This window comes from Aquila chrysaetos, chromosome 11 (genome assembly GCF_900496995.4).
Source record: "Aquila chrysaetos chrysaetos chromosome 11, bAquChr1.4, whole genome shotgun sequence".
Classification (NCBI taxonomy): Eukaryota; Metazoa; Chordata; class Aves; order Accipitriformes; family Accipitridae; genus Aquila; species Aquila chrysaetos.
Window position 1 is genome coordinate 22,636,046 of NC_044014.1, and position 22,214 is coordinate 22,658,259.

At 43.4% G+C, this 22,214-nt stretch overlaps 1 long non-coding RNA gene across 1 annotated transcript in view; it reads right to left on the reverse strand.

The window, feature by feature from the left end:
- Positions 1 to 1,136: 1,136 nt before the first annotated feature.
- LOC115348027 overlaps positions 1,137 to 22,214 on the reverse strand; it is a 96,442-nt gene continuing 75,364 nt past the window's right edge. The window contains exons 2-3 of the long non-coding RNA XR_003925713.1: positions 1,616 to 1,775; positions 1,137 to 1,254 (exon numbers count right to left, since the gene is read on the reverse strand). This is a non-coding gene — a long non-coding RNA (uncharacterized LOC115348027). The remainder of the gene's footprint in view (positions 1,255 to 1,615; positions 1,776 to 22,214) is intronic.

A 22,214-nucleotide genomic window follows, 5' to 3' on the forward strand; every position in this document is an offset into this window, starting at 1 on the left:
CAGAACAGCAGAAGGGTTCTCACGCTCTTAATTTGCCTAAACAGTCACTTCTCAGTTTGAAATTCCCCATGCTGCTAACAGAGGAGATATATACTGACAAAAATGATACAGCTGCAAACTTCCTTATGCTCCTTCTTCTCAGACATAAGTGTTGTGATTGCAGGTCCTCTCACTTTGTCCCATTAATCCAATGTCAAAGTGACAAAAGTGTGGTGGATCTGTAAGCCACTGATAATCTGGTTTGCTTAGCAAAGATGGAGATTGTTTTTCATGACACTGTTTCTGCCTAGGCACCCAAAACTAGCCAGTGGTCTGTCTAACATGGCTTGCTCCTAAACTGATCAACCTTGAAAAAAAAAAAAAGCAGGATTCTAGTTTCGGTTAGCAGGGCCAAAATAATAACAACTATTGTTTCTGCCATCTATCCCCATTGTATTATACTTTTTCCCCCCAAGTGAGCTTTTCTCAGCCATCTCTTATTCAAATGCTGAACAAGTCACCTAAGATACAGTCCAGAATGAAGAGGCTAAAGAGAGAAGAAAATGGTCATTAGGAGGAGAGATGGAAACAGTCTGAAAACAAAAGCACTACTTATCACCATTTTGTGAACATGACCCATACCTCCTCCATGGAGGATTTCATGTCCCTTGAATAAACATGGTGCGAAAGAGCTACTTCATGCTACTCTCTGAGCTGCCAATGCAGTAGACTACTACTCACAGTAGTTTCTGCTGTGAATTCCAGTGTGACTCCAGTGTTTGAAAATACACGGTACTGATAGCAAGCAACTTGTTTATGCAGTTATGGTCCTCAACTCGAACACTGAGATTTTACCTTTCTGTCCAAGGTCACTACCTTTTTGCAGTCCTACAGCCAGACAGATGTTTATCTGCATTGAGGTTAAGTCCCTCAGACTCATTGGAGAGCTCCTATCTAGCTCAGTTAATGCTACAATATTGGTGTGACAAGTTACTTGTGCCATGCTAAAGACGAAGATCGACTCTACAAATGTCAGCGAGAATCTGTCAGTTCTGCTTATGACTGAATAGCCACTTGGCTGGGAGGTTAGTCCCCTGAATTTCCTTTTACCAGCCATAGATAGAGTTGGTTAAAGACAAATTACTATGCAGACTAGTGCCATTTCTAGCAACATATTGAGGTGTCCTGCTTCTCTCCCAAGATCAGGCACTGGTGTTGTATCTTGGAACACCTCTGTTAGGATCTTTAGGAGCAACAGACTTCCCACAGCTTCAACTGGAATCACAAGCACACAGAAGGCACTCAGGGATCTGTTATCTTCAAGTGACCACAATAATTCTTCCTTACAGGTCTCACATGACTACAAAAAGCTCTTGTTTCTGATCAGACCGTCTACAACTTTCTGTAAACTTCCATTGCAGATTAATCACTACATAACAAGGCAAAGCATTATCTATCATCACTGTTATTTTCTCCACTAAGTATACAAGAATCTTTATTAAGTTCTTCTGGGCTCCAGGCAGAAATCTTGGCTGAACTATTCACTCAAAGATGCTTCCAAATTCAAATCTTTTTCATGTGTTCAGGAATTTTCTGTCCTGGTTTTTTATGTTTTACAATTATGCCATTTTCTTACCTTTATCTGTGCTCCATGTGGTCTGTTGCTGTGCTGCACAGGGCATTCTTTGACCTCTGCATCTCCTGGTGTCAGGAAGACTCTTAATTGGAATTCATCAAAATGGTTCCTGAACACCACCCGGAAGGCAAGCCAGAGGCTTCCTTAGCAGAACGACACCCTGCAGGTCACAAGAACACAAGAAAAAGATGACACTTGATTAGATTACAAAGCTGCAAATTCAAAGCTGATTAAAATTTTTCCCCAACAGTCTGTATTTTGACCAACTGAATTTGTAACCACAGGAAGTTACCAAGATTCCGGAAAAGACTGGACAGTTTTATAGATTAAAAAAACCTAAATATCCAGAGTTACAAGCATTCAACAAGCATTCTGGAAAGATAGGAACATTTCTGGGATTAAGCCAACCTGCAGATTACTTGAGCTCCCCACAAAATGCAGATGCTTCCTATGTCCGCCCATTGCACAGTTCTTCTGCCTTCCTCTTAAGAATCTGTTGTGACTACTGCTAGAGATGGTAGACCAGACAAAACATGAGCCTGGCCCAGTCTTACAAATCCTATACTCTTAAATCCACAGATTTAGCATTAAAAGTGAGGACACTCAGCCTGCAACTCTGGTCTACATTTCTAATCATAGCCACTGCTGAAGGAGCTGCATAGTGAATAACTTTTAAGTCATCTGTCTTGCCATCTTAGCTAGCTACCTATTGTATCCTGTTTAGTTCTAAATGCAACCTGCTTGGAGCTTATTTTGGTCCATTTTGACTCCACTATTTTATGCAGACTTCAGTTCATTGCCTTTTCAACCACAGGAGTTTTTTCATCTCCATTTCACAATACAGAAGGATTTGTATTGTTTCAGGTTTTACTCTCCCTTTTCAATTTTTAGGGATAATTTTTTAATAAAAATGTTTGTGTTTCTGTCCCAAAGGTTCAGTGACATAAGTGAATGTATGCCCATTTACTCCATTAGCGTGTCCTATGTCATGTTCACCTGACTGGCTCAGGACAGCCTGATCATAACCATTTTCCTCATTTGATCATTCCTGATTTGCCTTCTATATCCACCACTGTCATTCAGAATTCTGAAGTCAGAAGAGTTACACTCATGTAAACAGTGTGTAAGTGAAACTGGAATCAGGCATTGACTTTTAAGATAGCTGTTTTCAAGTTCATTGCCACAGCTACCCCAGAGGAGACTCCTAGTGCACTGTGATCATCTTGTCTGGCCTCTGATATGAGATACCATAGGGCTGCTTTGAATTAATTCCTGCTGTGGGTCCAATAGCTGGGGTTGAGCTAGGGCAATCTGTTTCTGAGGAACATTTGCTACCAAGTATAAAGGTTGGAGTGCTGGAAAATACAGTGAACCCTAGCTAAAATATTTTGACAGGTGATTACCTGCACTGTTGGAAATATGCACATTATTTCTAGTTGAATTTACCTGCTATCAACTTATAGCTGCTGGAGCTTGTCAGATCTTTGTATACTATGCTGCAGAGCCTTTGCTACCAAACTGTATGTTCTTCCTTTTGGTTCATATTTATGAACTGTAATACTACTAATCTTGTTTTTAATGAGGGAAAAAAAAACCCTTTATACAAGCACCTTCTCACTAGCAATCAACAAGGTTTCTGTTCTGTGGGATTCTAACCAAACAGGTTCTCCCTTCACAGATACCCCCAGTTCAGACTGGTCCTTTTCAAGCACCACATACATCTCCCAAGTTTTCTGATTAAGCTCTGTCTGTTTGCATGACTTCTATGCAGAAAAATCACTGCTCAGTTATTATTACCACCATTGTCAATTTGTATATGTTAGTTACTATATGTATTTTTGTTTGTTGTCTTAAACTACAACAAAGAGCGGGTCTTCACCCCAAACAACTTACACTTTAGGATCCCACATAAAAAATTGCTACACTCGTGTTTCCTCCTTAAACCCACTATCTCAAGTCACAACTGTTATTTTGGATCTGCTCGTTTCTAATGGGAGTATTTCTAGGTTTGATCCCCTACACGATTGATGAATCTCAGGTTTATTTACCTGAGTAATTACAATGGAAACCTGTTACAAAAGCCTTGAGAAGGAGCTGCCTGCACCATTTCCTTGGATTGATCATACCAAGAGAAGGAAAAGAAAAGTGTTTGAAAATAAATCTTCCCTCTACCCAGTATGCCTTTGCATGGCTGTCTTCCTGTACACTTGCTCTTAGTGCAGTAACTTTAACTGGCTTTCCAAGTGGCAGGAAACTTGGGGGCCCTACAAAAAGTCTTTCTCCTAAATCCTCTGCAGTTTGACTGTGCCAGCTCCCTGCTTCCTACATCTCCTAACCCTACCTGCTCCATTTTAGCACTCTGGAAGATCTGATGCTCAGATGTTCTCAGGTGGGATGCAGGCTAGAGGTTTGCCCTAATCCAGGGTAAAAACAACAATGTAAAGACAACCATAAACAAGCAGTCAGCCTCCTCGATGCTCAGTTGCAACATTTTTACCAGATGAGAATTATATTTGCATTTGTGTTATATCTTACTGAACAAAATAAGAGAGAGACCATTTACCACCACACCACTCAAGTTTCACCACCCCAGTTTGGGGCTTGCCACTCAAATTCAGTTCTGTCTCCAGGCTGTTTACGACATGGACCCTTGTTTTGTCAGATGGATTGATGAAACCTTTGGTCCCAAGACAAAGATGATGACTGAGTGCTGGTAAACTGAGCCACAGTGCTCTGAGAAACAAAGGCAGCTCCCACTAGCCTGCAGCTAAAGGCTCCGGATGGCAATTTCAGAAATGCTGAGCTCTGACTTAATGCTGCTCCCAGTGAGATCAGCAAGAAAGTACTGGTAACTCTTCCACTGATCTCAGCATTAAGTATTTTGGAACATCCCACTTGCAGTGTAGGGAAGGCTGGGGGAGGAGACAGAGGTGAAGATGACACTAACGGAGCCTATCCTCTGCATGTACATGCAACCAACATTTTGCAGACATACCTCCCTCTGATCAAGTCTTTAGTACACCTCTTCAGGTCACTCAAACATTCCTAGAAAATACATAATTTTTAAAATCTGTTTAATCTTTATCCAAATACTTTTGTTTCATCCAAATGGAATTTCTTCCTGGCTTTGGTTGGTGTTGTGGTTTAACCCCAGCCAGCAACTAAGCACCACGCAGCTGCTTGCTCATTCCTCCCCACTCCCAGTAGGATGGGGAGGAGAATCAGAAAAAAACTAAAAGTAAAACTCATAGGTTGAGATAAGAACAGTTTAATAACTAATCTAAACTAAACTAATAACCACAACAATAACAGAATAATAATAATAATTGTAATGAAAAGGAATATAACAAAAAGAGAAATAAAGCCCAAGAAAAGACAAGTGATGCACAATGCAATTGCTCACCACCCGCTGACCGATTCTTGAGCAGCAATCCACCCCTCCCAGCCAACTCCCCCCAGTTTATATACTGAGCATGACGTTTTATGGTATGGAATATCCCTTTGGGTAGTTTCGGTCAGCTGTGCTGGCTGTGCTCCCTCCCAGCTCCTTGTGCACCTGCTTGCTGGCAGAGGATGGGAAACTGAAAAAGCCTTGACTTAGGATAAGCGCTACTTAGCAACAACTAGAACATCAGCATGTTATCAACATCATTCTCACACTAAATCCAAAACACAGCACTGTATCAGCTACTAGGAAGAAAATTAACTCTATCCCAGCTGAAACCAGGACAGGCTGGTTTTAACATTATCCATGCTGTAGCACATGCATGTGCTCACATACCCACACTTCTGCATTCAGAAGCTGTGAAGCCAGAGGGACTAAAATGATCATCTAGACTGCACTGACTAGAAACTGATTCCATGCGCCAGAGTCATGACATTTTAATGACAATGTAATTACAGTGTAATTTTAATTATGTTGGGAAGTCCCTCATTGTCCCTGTCTTGGACAATGTGAAATTATGTAATTTGAGATCATCAAAGGCACGTATGGGACCAGGCACCCCATTCTGACCCATACTGAGGGGAAACTGGGAACCCAAATCACTGATTTTGTTTTGTAAGGTGTGGTTCCTTCTTGGATGTCCCTGACTAGTAGACATAATGGCAGGTACCAACACATTGTGTGATGCTGGACACCACTCAGTCCTACTGAAACAGTATTTGGGCATGTTATCAGCATTTTGGGGGTTAACCAGATTTGCCCCTAGCTTCCCACTTTGGTATGAGGGAGAAGTAGACATGTGGCCATTACATATGAAGGCTTCTGGCTGAACCCCAGAGACACCACACAACTACTAGCTTTTACTGTTGTTTTGGATTTTTTTTTCCTTGCCCCTCCACTCCCCCCCCTCGCCCAGTCCATGGTGCAAATTGTGGAAAAGCAGCATCCTGACTCCGTCATGAGACAAGTGGCACTCTGTTCCTCCCCTCTTCTTCTCCCCATCCCTTTGGTGCATTATCCATTGCACTGAGTTGGACTGGAAGGAGCCAAAGAGGAAAAGAATTTTCCTTCTCTCTTTATTTTTTTAAACAATCTTCTCCTCCACCTCCCCTTTCTTCTACTCCTCCTCCTCCTCTTCATCCTCCCACCCACCCCCACCCTGTCCATCTCCCCTCATCCCACTCACACACCACTCCCCCCCTTTACCGGTATCCAACACTGTCAACCCAAACACATGATAAATTGCCCTGTCAACAGAATTCATTCAGGGACCAATTAATTCCACAGAAATGAACCAGGAGCCATCAGTTGCTGAAAAACTCCAAGTGCAGGGAGCGAGGAAGCTAGCTTTGTGAGTGAGAGAGAGAGAGAGAGAGAGAGAGAGGCTTGGGAAGTTAGTCTGACAGAAATTGGTCATTTAATGCTTAAGTGCACCGTAGACAGCCCTGTCATAGCAGCCGGCATGGCAAAAACTCCCCCAGTGCTTTATTTATTAATTATGTGGAGCAGCACGGGGGTCACTTCACTGTCTCGATACAGACTCATCAACTTTACTTCTTGTCACTGGAAGAGATCCCACAGCATGTGGGATAGAGGGCCAGGCCTTATCCTGGCTCTGTCTCCTGCCATCCTGCCACAGTACAGGCTAGAAGCAAGTTTGCAAGAGCACTGCCTGTGCCCTCAGTGAGAGTGGGCAGCAGCGGGCAGGGACACAGGAACAGTCAGAAGTGGGAGGCAAACCATTATTCTGCTGCTGCCCAGCTCTGGAGCAGAGGTGGTGGGAGCCTGGAGATTTCATTTGCAAAGCTTCCTCATTATCCTCCTTCAAATTCTCCTTAGCCATGATGCCTGCAAAAATCTGACAGCAGTTAGGCTGCTGATGTATTATGAGTACTGCCTATCCTGCTGATCAATAGCGTCTCATTGCTCCTTACTGTATTCCCTCAGCTGTCCATACTAGCCGTTGCTTCTTGACTCATATTTGTAAGCTCTCTGAGGGCAGGACCATCTTTCTCCAGCATGCGAGTACAGCACCCGGCAATGCCAGATTCTGATCTCTGAGAAGTGCTTCTCGAATGGTAGTAACAGAAAAAAATAATAACTATTCTATCCTTTTACAGAATCACAGAAAATAAGGCTGGAGTTGACCTTAGGAGATCATCAAGACCATGCCTCTGCCAAGGCAGGATCAATTACTGTTAAAGTACTTCTAAACCTTTTTGTCTAGCCTGTTTTTAAGAACAATGATGAAGGTTACACAACCTCCCTAAGCAGTCCATCCCAGTGCTCCACTACCCTGTTCCCCTCTCTGCCCTGCTGTGGCTTTAAGATTTAAAAACACTCACTTCTCTCACAGAAAACATCAAGCCAGGCCCTGAGATATATCTCTACCTTTAAACAAGAGACACAAATATGTCTCTACCGTATGGCAGAGATTTACAAGTGATGCGTGGGCTGCTTTTCACATTCTCTTGTCTGGGTGAAAAACAATGGAACGCATTCTGGTTTAATCCAATATAACGTGCATTTTCCAATTGGGCCAGTAGAACCAAAACTTCATCCTCCATACAAAAGCTGAAGAATGCAAAGAAATCCTGGGAGTGGTGATATTGCACTGGTGCTGCAGAGTTTAGGCCTCCCACTAGCAATTCTGCTGATTCAAGTGGTCTCCTGAAGAAGAAACATCTCTTCCTCCGCACATGATTACTAGCGTCCAGTGAAGAACTGCAGTGTCAGAACACTTCCAGTCCACACATTATTTACTCTGATACCTGGAGACACAGAGCTATACTTCAAAGTTTTCAAATATGGGGCTTAAGTGCATTTCTTCTAAATACACACCCGTCCCTCCATGCTTATCAGTACAATAGGGACACACGAACTACAGCAGAAGTCTGAGTTGGTGAATCACTGCAGTTCTATCTTGGCAAAAAGCTGTTGCCTTTACCTCTCCTAACCCCACCATGGTCAGCTTTAAAGAGGCAAGAAATCCTTGCCCTGCCTATCATGATACACAGAGGGGAGAACAGACCTAGCAGTTCAGGTAGACCCTCCAGCACATCAGATGGTACATTAGATTTAGTTTAATGCCACAAACTACAAAATGTATCCTCCTGATTTGGAGCTACCAGTCGGATCCTTCCAAAGCTTGGAGGACACCTTGGAGGGATATCCTAGTTTGCTCCCTTGCACCCATCTCTATCCCAGAGGTGACCTTCCAAGATCACAACTCCACAACCACCTTCTAGCACCATGGGCCAGCTGACAAACTGGAATAACTGTGCCAGTTTCCTTAAAAGAGAGATGTTTTACACAAGCCAGGAGGATACCTGTTTTGTCCTCAAGACCCAACAATATCTCTAAAGAGCATATCCTGAACAACAAAAGCCAGGAAGTGAACATCTGATCCAATGACAATCTGTATTTATGTATTTATCTATATCTCTATTTATGGCTTCACTCTCTTAGTACTTAGCCTGTAATGGATAAATCTTAGTGTGTTATGGAAGATACAGCCTGATCAGGAAACTCAGTTGACAAAAGACTATTTAAGTCACACGGGATCCTTACAAATCCCTTCCAAGATCAACTGTAGTAGCGTTTCTCAATCAGGCTTTAAGTGCATTTTTTAGCATTCATTTCTTGCTAGCAACCAATATTTCATAGAGAAATTTAGATGAAAAATGTTTTCTGTTCCTTAGTTTCACATGAGAAGAGGAAGACAATCTTTTATTTCAGCTAATGATTAATATACACAGGCAAAGATGGTTTTAGCTGATCTGTAGGATGTACAGTCTCTAGTAATCTTTACCACTGACTCTTAGGTAACTGCCTGCAGTGTGAGTGTTAGCACGCATGCAGAAATAGTAACCACTCCCTTCACTTTTTGTAATCCTTACAATATAGTATTAGTCAGAAAAAAACCCAGTCATTCCCCCATGGAAAAAAACCAGGCTTGATAACCCCAGAGATCCCTGCTAGTTCTGTTCATTTCATTCCTATGCTTCATCTGAAAAGTGATGGGGAAAACAATGAATTTAAAAAGTGAAACTTAGGTATACAATTGTTCGTTGCCCTTTAAAAACCTCATATCATTCAGATACTCAGAATGGGGATCATATTTGTCCTGGTTTCAGCTAGGATAAAGTTAATTTTCTTTCTAGCAGCAGGTATAGTGTTATGTTTTGGATTACACTGATGTTTTCAGTTGTTGCTGAGTAATGTTTATACTAAGTGAAGGATTTTTCAGCTTCTCATGCCCAGCCAGCAAGAAGACTGGAGGGGCACAAGAAGTTAGGAGGGGACACAGCCAGGACAGCTGACCCAAACTGGCCAAAGGGATATTCCATACCATGTGAAGTCATGCCCAGTATATAAACTGGAGGGAGTTGGCCTGGGGGGTGCAGATCGCTGCCTAGGAACTAACTGGGCATTGGTTGGCGAATGGTGAGCCATTGCATTGTGCATCACTTGTTTTGCATATTCCAATTCTTTTATTAGTAGTAGTATTGCCATATTATGATTATTATTATTATTATTGTTTTCTTCCTTTCTGTCCTATTAAACTGTCTTTATCTCAACCCACGAGTTTTACTTTTATTTTTCCCGATTCTCTCTCCCAACCCACTGGGTGGGGTGGAAGTGGTGCTTAGTTGCTGGTTGGGGTTAAACCATGACAATATTACAAGCTAATTCTCTCAAGTTACAGCTAATATTCAGAATGGAACATTCGATTAACATAATTTTCACTAGATTATAACTTCTTTGTAATAGGAACCATGAATGCCTAGAAACCACAAGTAATGCTGAGGTCACTCAGATATTGTAGTGATACTATAAATAACCAAAACAACAGATAAATAAATATTTTAAAATGTTCCTACTCCGTGCCAGAAATAAACCACCCCTTCACAGAGCAAGCATGACAGGAGAAGACACATACGAAATAGTTTTGATAGTGGAGGACCTAATAACAGTCAGATCAGAAAATTTACTTTTGTCTTGGGACAGACTTTCTTAGGGAGATGCTGATCACCTTTAGTGTCTAAAAAGATAGGCAATAAAGATAAAACCTGCTCTGTGGAATGAAGGGATATTTTGGGCTTCTGTTTGCTTACCCCAAGAGACATCCTCATTACAGGAGCACCCTGTATTCTGCAGTTACAAGTTGGTTCAGTACTTTGTCTTCAAGGAGCTCACTCTGCAGGCCAAAGAACTCAGTTAGCAGGTCCCTGCACTGCGGCTCTGCTGTGGACATCATTCTGTATAATCCCTTCCTCTCTGAAGCACGCATTTTTCTCAAAGCATCATCTCCTGGCAGTACGTGGCAACTTACCCGCCTAAGCTAGAACACAACAGGTCATCAGTTCCTAGTGTGAAATTGTCAAACCACTTCACTGTCTATTGGGGAGTTATTCTGTGATGCAGCTGATAATGATTTATGAGGAGGGGTCTGGGGGGTTTCAGTGGGTACAGACCATCATCATCCACAGCTACGCACATCAAGGACACAGGCCTTGCAATATAACTAATGCTGACAAGCAGGAAAAAATGTCATGTGATTCTAAGAGATCAATGTGGACTATCATAAGCACTATTGGCGCTGATACCTTTTCTTGGAAGAACAGCCTGACTCTGTAAATCTGTAGGCTGTTAACTTAGTCAACAGCAGAGGTTGAAAAGTGGGATTTGGCTGATTAACTTTCTAGTAATGGGGGCTGCTAGCTGCAAGTGTTCAACAACTCAGAAGACAGTCTTAAAATCTCAGAAACAAAAAATGTTGGAGATGATTGAGGGTTTCCTTCTCTTTTTTTAATCCTTTCACCTTCTTAGCCACAAAGCTAGCAAAGTGCTATTCTAAAAATGAAAGTTACTTTTTAATGTAATAATTTGTCTCCTGGCGCTGGCATTTGAAAGGAAACACACAATTAAAATATTACAAAGACATCACAGTTGATAACACTGGACTGAGTAATCCCAGCCTTTGATATGCAGAGGGCTTAATGTGCAGAAAGCAGTATGAAGACTGTACGTAGTCTCTCCTTGTGAGACAGCTGCATCTGCCCATCACACCAAAACAGCTCTTCTAACATGGGGATTGCTGGACCCACTCCCTAGAAGGGGAAGCTATTGGTAGCTTAAAGGACAGCAGAAAGCTCTGACCCCGCCTCACTTACCCTTCTCAGGCCATTTTTTTCTTTTAAGCTGCTGTGTGGCACCGTCCGCTGTGTGCTGCTGCTCTCCGAGTGTGGGGGTCAGTGTTTGGGGCCCCATCACTTCAACAAAGTGGTTGCAGCATCATGGCACAAAAGAGCGTCTGCTGCCCTCGGACTCCTGGAAATCTCAAGTTTGTGCTATCTTATTTGATTCTTTTAGGCTGAAATAAATGTTCTTCCCATTGATACAGCTGGAACCACTCAACACCATCCAGGTGGGTTTCCCAGTAGTTGTTCTTAAGTGCATCTGTTTCCCTGTGCCCAGAACACTGAGGAAAGCAGTGTCAATGCATCAGTGCAGGACTGCAAGGATGGGCCCAATTAGATGCAAAGTACCTACTGAAGCCTGTAAGGACTGAAGGTCCACACATGTGAGGCCTACATGTGAGAACCTGGTGTAACAAGAAGAGAGAACTCCTGCCATAAATGTGGCGGGAGCCACTGTCATTGTGTGAGCAGAGGAACCTTGGTTTGGCCCTGGAGCTTACAATGAGTGCTTGTTTTCCAGCAGGTAAAGCCAAGCTGCCTTCACTTGCTGCACGATGAGAGTTTTCAAAGAACACCTGAATAATTCAGGAAGGCTTTGATCTGAGTGCAGACGGACACAGGCATAAACTGTTTCCAGAGCCAGGTGGGAAGCAGTATTCCTGGCACTTCTCACCTCCTGCCACTTCTCCTTGACATCTGATCCTAGGCCAGCAGCTCTCCCAGCTCTCATTGTATTGGCAGCTCAGCGACATGTTTGGTGTCAATGGAGACCCCACAGCTCGCTCAGCCCCTACAGCCTCTCTCTCAGTGTGTGATACTCATTTACCATTTGAGAAGCATGGTGGGACATGAGAGCACACGCTGCTCCATAGGTCTCCTTTCAAGGATGGACGAGATTGCCCTTCGGGGACAAAAGGTCAGTACATCTACATCACTGCTTGGCTGAAATTGCCTCTGATCCAGAGGCAAAGGTCACTGCAAGGGACACTTGGGGTCCATTTCTGGGGTTGGGACAGAGTCAAAGTTGGGGTAGACCTTCTGTATGCAGCCATGAGAGAAGATGACGACAAGAGCTTTTACTAAGCCTCTGTGGTCTCCCTGTTGCTCCCTTCGTTTTTCAGGTAATTCTGCATCTGGAGTCAGGCTTTATTCAGCCTGTCAGGGTTCACCCTGACCTGACCAGGGTCATCTGTGATTTACATCAGCCCAACCAGGAAAAGAATCTGGTCCTTTAAAGCTACAAGGTATATGCCTTTCATAGAGCATTTACAGTTTCTGGTGTAACAGTGACTTGATGCTACACCAATGACTAGATTGTCATGTACATGGAGAACATACAATGAAAATGAATTTATTCATGTTGACTTTAACAGACCAATTCTGGATTTACACCATCACAAGGAAAATGAGAATCAGAGTGAGTGTGAGCAGATGCATTCAGCGAGACAGAGCTTTTTTTTTTGTTTACAGTCACTTTCCTATGACCACTCTTTAAAGTATGCTTTTCTCTCTCTTTCTCTGACTAAACTATAAACTGCTATATAAGCCATGAAAGTTTTTCTGATGTCGATATATCTCCCTATATTGATTTGTATGCCGGACCTTCACTTTGCTAAGGAGCCTGTTTGCAGTTCTACCTTCTGGTGAACTGTGTGCATGTTCTGACCCAAAGGGATGGGGGTGAACAGAAAAAAGCAGAAGTTACTAGAGGGTCCCTATGCAGTTCTTATGTCATGTAAAAGCATGGCTCTGTCATACACACAAGACACAATACAATTCCTCCCACTCACAGTAACTGCCTTTCTAGTGGCTTTCTAAGGACATGTTTGAATGGATCCCACCACCACAGTTTCTCAGCTCTGCACAGGCATTGCTCCCTTTGGCCTCAGACTAACACAGGACTTCCCAGGAACTCAGAACCATGCCCATTTTACAGCTGGGGAGCTGAGGCATAGGAATTAATTACTGTGTGCATGATCACACTGCAACTCATGGCTCAGCAGAGAATCGAAGTAATGTCATTTAGATACCACTTAATGTCACTTAGTATTTGATCCGCTAGGCTCTTCTTCCGACAGCTGATCACCCTTTTGTATGTAAATCAGCCACTAGAGCTAGAGGAAAGGCACTGTAAACTTAGATATTGAGAGAGGGAAAGAAACTGCTGAAAAAACCATAACAAAGAGAACAACGTATCTGGCAGGGTTTTCAGAGGGGAAAAAAATATGCTGTGATTAGCAGTTGAATGTGCAGAGGTATGGAAACTTCCCATAGTAATGCTGATGGCTATGCTCGCTAGAATTTTCTATCACCTTTCAGCCAAGCAGTGACGTGTGTCGGCAAGTCCAGAAATGGTCTCTTTGTCCTGAGATGAACTGAATGTCCTTCAGGACCAGGACTATATTTTTGTTGTGTAATATGCATTGCTTGTGCAGCAGGGCTCTGGTCCTTGATTTTTCAGGAATACCAGAAGTGATAACTTGGAGTGGGGGTGGACAGGTTGGGTACATCCAGTCCTGCAGTTCCCAAGCCTCTTTTCTGCCCTCCATTTACCCATCACAGAATGACAAGTTTCATAGCACAAGGACAAGAATTAGACTCTGTGCCCCAAGAAGAAGAGAGAAAAGGTTATGAGTAGGAGTTAAGGGATGGAATTAAAGAAGATAAACAGTCCTGGAGTGCAAACACACTGGCAAGCAATATTATCTGAATGTGTTGTCCCAATCAAGCCCATAAGTCTGTTCAAAGGAGTACCATTACATACGCAGTGTTTGCCAACTCAGGCCATGATTAAACAGCAATGACATGTAGGAGCCTATGAAGGAAAGCAGCGGGTACTAAAATGCTTAGCTGTTTTTCTTTTGAGAAATCAAGTGTGCTTCAAAGATAACAGGCCATGAAGATTAAGCTACTACCGCACCAAAGGAGAAAAGCAGATGGAGCCACCAGCACTGCCACAGACGAGTACACAGAGATGTTTAAAGGCTGGAGATTTTATCAGCCCCTGTTCAAGGAGGACTGTAGGTTTCAGCTGTGGAAGGTGAAGAGAGGCAAAGAGGAAAGGAAGGGGAGGAACGTGCGGTAGAAGGTTTCATTAATTAAAAGAGATTCATTAGCACCATAAAAGCAAGCACCATGGATTACAGCAACTGTCAGCAAAGAGCAGTGACAGCTTCAGCAGAGCTGGCTGGCCACTCTCATCCCCAGCCACTGGCCATCTCCCCACCTCAAGCCGTTGGGGCAGTAAAGCGAGCCGGCTCAGAAATCATGGAGTACTCCCAAAATGAGGGGTAACTTGGACAATGGAACAGTGGAACGAGCTGGTGCTGGGTTTTTTTATACTTTTCTTGTCACCTTGAGCAAATCACTGATCTTGCTATGCTCCAGTTCCTGAAATAGGGAGATATTTCTTCTGAACTGCCAATTTAAATTGTAAGACCTTTGGGGCAGAGAGTAGAGCACAGCTTCTATTCTATTTCTAAGGGATTAGTAAGCATTGAAGAAGTGCTGCAGTAAAGAGCTAGTCAGCTGGTAACCAGAGTTCAGATGCATATAGCTAAAGTTAGAAAAAATGCTCATGCAATGCTCCCCCACCCAGTGTACCTTTCATATCAATAAAGTATTTCATAATTTCACTATGTCAGAGGTATTTTAAAACTAAAAATCTGGAAGCTAATATTATCAATTTTCTGATAAATGTTTGTAGTTTTATTGAAAACATTTTCTCGTCAATATTTTCTTCTATTTGTAAAAGATCAGAATACAGAAAGGTTCTAAAAATCATACCATCTTGATTTTGCCAAAGTGAAATATTTACATTGCTCTTAAAATGACTTCATTCTGTTTAGTCAAACTTCTCAAAAACTATTCTTGTTCTGGATCACAGCACACTTTTTGATGTATTAAAATTCCTAAGAAACTCTGTATTTACAACCATCATTATAACCACCTCCAGCACTTTCCACTGCAGCACCACCAGTAACATATACTGTTCACATGTGAAGCATCTTTATATTTGCTATTTAGCATCTATTAATCCTGTAAAAACATATTTATTTGGAAGCCAAATAAAGTGTGTTACGGGGTGCAGTTCAATTACATATATGCACAGCACTGGAAGATCTGATCTCCACTAAAGGTCCCATTTGTTCCTTAAAACCACAGCAGCTACTTCCATGTATGTCAGAAACAGAGACTAGAAATCTCAGGGGAGAGCATTCTGGAGAGATCCCTGCTCTCAGCTTTCTAACTCTCAAAGACACAAAGGAGTCCTTGCAGAAATTTCTTAGCTTCTCATTGCCTCAGTTTCTCCACATACAAACTGAAGATAATATCTAGTCCAGCTTCACAATATGTTGTAGAGCAAACATATTTGTCTGTATCTGTGGGGCAGGGAGAGGCTTGGGAGGGAAGCACAAACCAACTGGAACAGAGTTGGTACCACCTAGTATGGAATCAAACGGAGTTCCTCTCCAAAAACCTCAACGTCCCAGGCAGACTTTGAGAATCTTCAAAGGCAGAAAACTAAAACCCAGCAATGGGATGGTTTTTTTCTGTGCTTTCAACTGCCACTGCAAGTCACACACATCATCTGGACTCCAACATGGGGGAAAGAAAATGTGAAAACTGCAGGTCCACTGCTGTTCACCCTACCATTTGGATTGTAACTTGTGAGGGACCCGTTCTTGGCTCCCAGCACAGGTTGCAGAACTAGGAGATGAAGCTGTAGATCTACTACGTGACGTTGGGTGAGTCACTTCTCTTTTCTGTGTCTCAGTTTGCCCAATAGCAAAAGGGAGAGGGAGGGGGGTAAATGACCTCCTGGGACCATTGGAAGGATGCGGTTCACCCTCATCCCAGGCACACAGTGTCCGCCAACAAGATGCGTCATAAGCATCTTCTGACCCAGACTCTACTATCCATGAGAGCTCCCTGGTCCTTTAAAGTGCTGGAGCCAGCAGTCCTGTAAGGCTCTGTACCTGCCTGCTATGCTCACAGCAGCCATCTCAGCACAGAGAGTCTGACTCTGGGCTGCTCCAGTCTATTTTATCACAATTTACTTGGTAACAGGTTACAAATGTGGCATCTGATGAAAATAATGAGCCTTGATGTCACTTAGTGCACGAGGCTCCCTGTGTGTGTGCAGGGAATAACAAACAACAAACAGCCAGCCTGGCCTCCTCGCAGGTGCCAGCACAATTGGTCCCCCAGCAGCAACCTCCCGCTGCGCTCTGCCTCGGCGAGCCTCACCCACCAGCCACATTCAGGCACTGTCAAAGACTCACTGCAGCATCAAGGTCAAGCCCAAGGCAACCCACAGCAGGGCCACTCTCTACTGTGACAGGTCAATGTCCCTTGGGAACTCACCCAGCGGCCAGCAGGCCACGTCTCAAGGGCCCTAGTTATGACCCCAGGTGCATCTATGTCCCACTTTCTGAGGCACAGGTCAGCCAAGGGCAGGGACCAGCCCACCATGAGGAAATGGTCCCTCTTCCCGTCTTAGCACTGTTAGTATGATGGGAAAAATTTTCAATGAAAAAAATCCCACTGAAAATCTAGAGGAAGGTTACCCAGCTCTGAAGTGACTAAGTACTCCTCGGTTTAGGGGCTGGTCAGACCAAGCTGTACTAAAGACTTGCTAGGTGGCCCAGACCAATGTCCCTTTGCTCTTCTGAGTCTTGGGGTTTTTTGCTGCTGAATGGAGATGAAAGCACTCTTATACTCCATGGGATGGCCTTGAGGGTAAATCTGATAAAGACAGTCTGGGGCTATGGGCAAAAATAAAGGACCTAGGGGCTGGTGGGGAAGGGTACAAGCAAGTGTGATACAAAGCAGAGAGAGAAGGGTCAGAGAAGATGGGATACCCATGGAAAAGAGCATGAAACAAGGGCTAAAGCAGATACAGGAATGGAAAGTGAAAAATGAAAAGGGAAGGGCTGTGAAACAGGGCCAGGACATAGCTCTTCATTCATACTCCAAAGTTTTGCCTTTTTTTTTTTTTTTTTAAGCTGGGATTTACCAGAGATTTTCAAAGTTTCTACTTAAAGCCAAAAAAAACCACCCCTAAACAAACAAATAAACAAAAAACCCAACCCACGCCTTTAGACAGAGAAGTAGGACTCAGTATTTTTGGATGCTTTGGTTAGGCATCCTGACCAAATGTCTGACCAGTACTGTGTCTGGAATGGGGCAGATTTAAATGCTTGAAAATCCCCTAGAGGAGTTACCTGCTCAGAGGAAAAAAGCCTTGTAGTCCCTGACATTTACTATTATCACTACTTATGTTTTATTTCAATATATAGAAATACACCACATCTACATGCAAACTCCTAGTCTCTTGGGAATAGGAGACAGTATAGGAAAAAAACCCAAACCAAACCCCACTGTTTCACTCTTCTGCACAGCAATATCAATTTTAAAAGTTACCCAAGATGCAGGAGGCTTTTACAATACCAGTGCTGGACTAAGGGGCAAGAGATGAGGGTTGCAGTCTTCATTTTGCTCCCCTCTGTGGGTTCAAAATCCAGACCTTGATTCCCCATGTGTGAGGATGCAGTCTTCCCAAATTCCAGACCATTTGGATTATAAAGCCTTTGGGATATAATCTGCTTGCCCTTTTTTTTTTAAAAAAAAAAAAACAAACAAAAAACCAAACAACAAACAAAACACAAAACCTATCATGACAAGGGCTCTGATCTCATGAGACCCTTTCATTGCTACCATAATATAAACACTAACCCCACTCCTCTCGTTAAAATCTCATCCTCTTCCCCAGAGCTTCAACACTGCTCACAGTCAGGTCACTGCACATAGCCCATGTGTAAAGGGAAATGGCAGCAGGATAAGAGAGGGTGGATGAGGACACGCTGAGTACTTATGTTTGTTGAGCTGGTCACAGTGACACCTAGCTTTTTTTCCCTGAGTTGACAGCATAAGGCACATAAGAAATGCAAATCATAGCTTTTGGTGTGCATTATCTTGCACTGAGTCTAACACAGAAGTATCTGAACAGGGAGAAAATGTAAGGTATAAAAGGGCTTTTTCAATCTAGCAGAGAAAGGCTTAACAAGAGCCAGTGGCTTGGAAGTTAGAACACAGACAAATTCAGATGAAAAATACAGCCCACAGTTTTAATTTACAGTGATTAGCTATTGGAACAAACTGCCAGCTGAAAGAGTGAGTTCTTACTCTCTTAATGTTATCTGTACAACATGTGCCTCACTCAGGAGGGCAGAGGAGATGATTTCAGGATTCTTTCTATGTGTAAATCTATTCTTTCTGTTACCTACTCATCCACTGCTGTCAGGTCTCTCAAGTTCTTTGTCATCTTTCCTGATCTTGATCAGCATACCTACCCTTGTCACACCTACAAGTTCCTCTTCCCTTTGTTCACTCCTTTTTCAGGTCATTAGCAAATATATTAACCGATGCTGGCATTGGTACAGATTGCCTGTTTTGGCTGAATACTTCTTTCAGCAGTGTAAGAGTTCTCACCACATCCCTTACCAGTCTGCTTCTAAATGAATCCTTACATTTGGAGAAAAAAAATTTCTACTACTACTTCAGCGTATGGAAGTCTCTGGGATATGGCAGCCAAGGCATTTTCTCGAAATCTCTGTCCACAGTCATTTGAGAGTTCCCCATCTGTAAGGAAGTCTGAGCATTCCTATTCTGCAGATGTAAAAGTGTGCCACAAGAGACCAATGTCCAGATGCACAAAGCCTTTAAATGCCTAATTCTCACTGATCTCAGTGCTGAGTTACCCTTATAGATAAGAGCTCAAATGACTTTGTGAGGAGAGAGCTCTACTTAAAAATCCTATGTCTTAGCCAAAGTGCTTTGGAAGCACAAAAATAGGCCCCCAATCCCAGAGAGCCTTCCTGCTCACCCACTCACAAATATTGTACAGTCAAGAGACAGACACACTAAAGCCAACACGTGAAGTAGTTACCGTCCCTCTTCTCTTCAAAACACCTGCATAACCAAGGCCAGCTCAACTCTGCACCCAGAGAACAGCCTTCTTTGCCTCTACATACTACAACCCCTAACCCCTGGGGCCTGCTGACTGCGACAGATAGGAAAGCTCTCTGCAGCAGAGTGTCTGCTGGAATGTTTTTTAATTATCTCTGGAAAGTATGGACTGTGTATCATCATTAACTGGACTAAACACTGACGGTCAGTGAGTCAGGTACCAGTAAACGGTGCAATTAACAGCCAGAGGAGAGAAGTGTATTCAATCTGAAAGCTTTCTTTCTCAATCCATCTCCACTCATCACCCAAAGTGCTGAGCAGTGGACTTTTACTTTCAATTACATTAATCAGGTTAATTCCAAGTTAAAGTCAACATTTTAATCAAGAGGCAGCAAGCTTGCGCAGGGAAATAGAGGACTGAGGGGAAGAAAGGAGGGAAAAGAAGGGCAAGAGGAAGAAGAAGGAGAGAAGGAAAGAAGGAAGGATAGAAGATGGGGGAAGACAAAGCAGGATATTACAGTGACGGGCACCCCTGAAAGAATTAACTGTGATAAATAAGGAATTAGCTTTTATATTGGACCTCTAAGTTAAAGGGGGTTAGCATTTACCTCCTTTGAAACTTTGGGATACTGGGCTGTTGCAGGGGGAAATCTGAATGTAAATCAGAGCAGCCTCGGGAGTGCTGTGTTTTATGGCAAGGACTGTCCATAGAAACATCTTTCTAAAGAGTCTGTAACAACCTGAGTCACAGACCCATTGCACTATGACTTCTGTTTGCCCCCGCATAACTCTCCCACGTCCTGTAATGCACAAAAACATTGCATGCCTAAAAACCCTACCAAGTGCTCCAGCACATTGAACAGAAATTCCACCTGTACCCGCAGTTGAATCAATCATATTAACACTACTGGGGGATCCAGTAGTGCACAGATCAGACACTAATGACTGAAAAAATGGTATTAAGTGTTTGAAAGAAACCTGCTCTGATAAGCCCACTATATGTCACTGCTAGAGATTTTTAAACTAAGTGAAGGATGAGAGATGCCCAGCTTCCATTGGATTTCAAAAGGACCTGGGAGCCTATTATCATTTAGCTCCTTTACAGATCAAGTGATCCAGATCTGCAAAGGAAACCACAGAAAGGATGCTGGAAGGTTCATCTAGGCTGAAGGTCCTCACTCTTGCCAGGGGAAACATAATGTGTGTGGGGTAAGATGCAGAGACTTAAGAGTTTTGGTTCTGGCCCATCACACATTTTCTTTCACAGTTACATTAGTTCACAGTTTACAGAGGAAGTTCCAGGTGCAGCTCCTGTTCTGCAAAACCCTGAGTGCTGCCAGAGGAGCAGTGTCACTGACTGTGGTGTTTCATGGCTGTCTCCTGGACGGTGAAGCTACTAGTCCTTAGACTGAATCACAGAAGGCCTGAATCACTCCAGACCTGAGCAAACTGCGCTAATCCTCAGCTCACAGCTCAATGCCAGTTTCTTCTCTTGGAGGCTTGACCAAGAAATCAGAGGGAGATTCAGAAGAAAGGAAAACAGAAGCTGGAGGAAAACCCACTTTCTGTAGGAAGGGAGCACATGATGGAACAGATGGAGTACCAGGAACTTTTATTCACCTCCTGACCCTAGTACCAACTTTTCCCATGACCTTGGGTGAACCATTTCTCCCAGCCACGATTTATCCATGCAGTGGGGACGGCAGTGCTTCATTGTCTTCCCAAAGCACTTTGACAACAGCTGTAATTTAGCATTATAGTTTTTTGAAAGAGGAGATCGCAGGCATGTAACTAATTTTTAATTAAATCCTGCCCAGGACCATGTTGCACCTTTGAGCCATCAGATAGTATCTTTAACATCTCAAAAACCCACAGAATAATTATATGTTAGGAATCTGGAACAACAAAACAGTGCAAAGGGATTGAGAAGCACACAAGGGAAAGATAGATGTACAAACGAGGAAAAGCCCATGATGGGATGATGGCTGTATGTGATACCTACTAAAATTCAAGCTTAGGGGTCTTTCAAATAGCAGCAGGCATTGCGGTTCTGTTCCCATTCTTGTGAGGTTTGATAACATAATGAGAGCCACGTGGCCCAACAGAGCAGAATGGTACCTGCCTTTGGAAGGGAGTGAGAGACAATGAAACATTGCCATCCATTCCCAAAAGCCATCAGGAGCAGAGCTCCAGGACTTTCCCCAGCAGGAGCTCAGTCCCAGCACTTCTGAATTTAAATTTCAAAAAGTTCCTCGCTGTTTCGCTTGAACAGGGAAACAAATGATGCAAAAATAGAAAGATTGGAGTAAATAAAATAAGAGCAAGCAGTTAATTAGTGGGTCTGATCAAGAATGCCCTGCCGTGCTCATTCTTCCTCCAGCATTCCCCACTCCCCCTCTGTGCTCGGTGCTCTGCTCAGACCCGCACTGCAGCAGTACAGGCGTGCCCCCGCACTGCCTTCTCCCCTCACCTCTGCTCACCAGTTCAGATCTGCTTTGCAGCACAGCTGGAGCTGAAACATCCCTCTGTGCCACCTTAACCAGCACTCCTGAATACCAGTCTCCCTAGAAACATCTCATTCTTTTCCCTCCCTCCTCTTGCCATCGCAGCCAGGAAGCACAACAGGTTTCAGCAGTGGCAGGAAAACACCCCTTTCCCCTAAGAATAGCAAGGAAGGTAGGAATATGATGACTTTGCAGATTAGTTTGGGGTACAGACAGAATATGAACTGATAAGGAAAGATTCTGCCAAGCCAGTGGAAAGAGCAAATTCCCTTTGTCTGCACGCAACATCCTGAATCTGAGAACCACTGCTAAAGTCAGCCAGGGCCAGAAGCAGGAGTTTTGGCACAGGGGAGCTGGAGCTCTGGGCACATATATGGTTCTGCTTCTGGCTGCACTGCTGAGCTGTTTGTAACCGTGGCTCAGTCACTGTGCCACATTTACTGTTGGTCTAAGTCTTTGCACAGACCTTTCCTAGG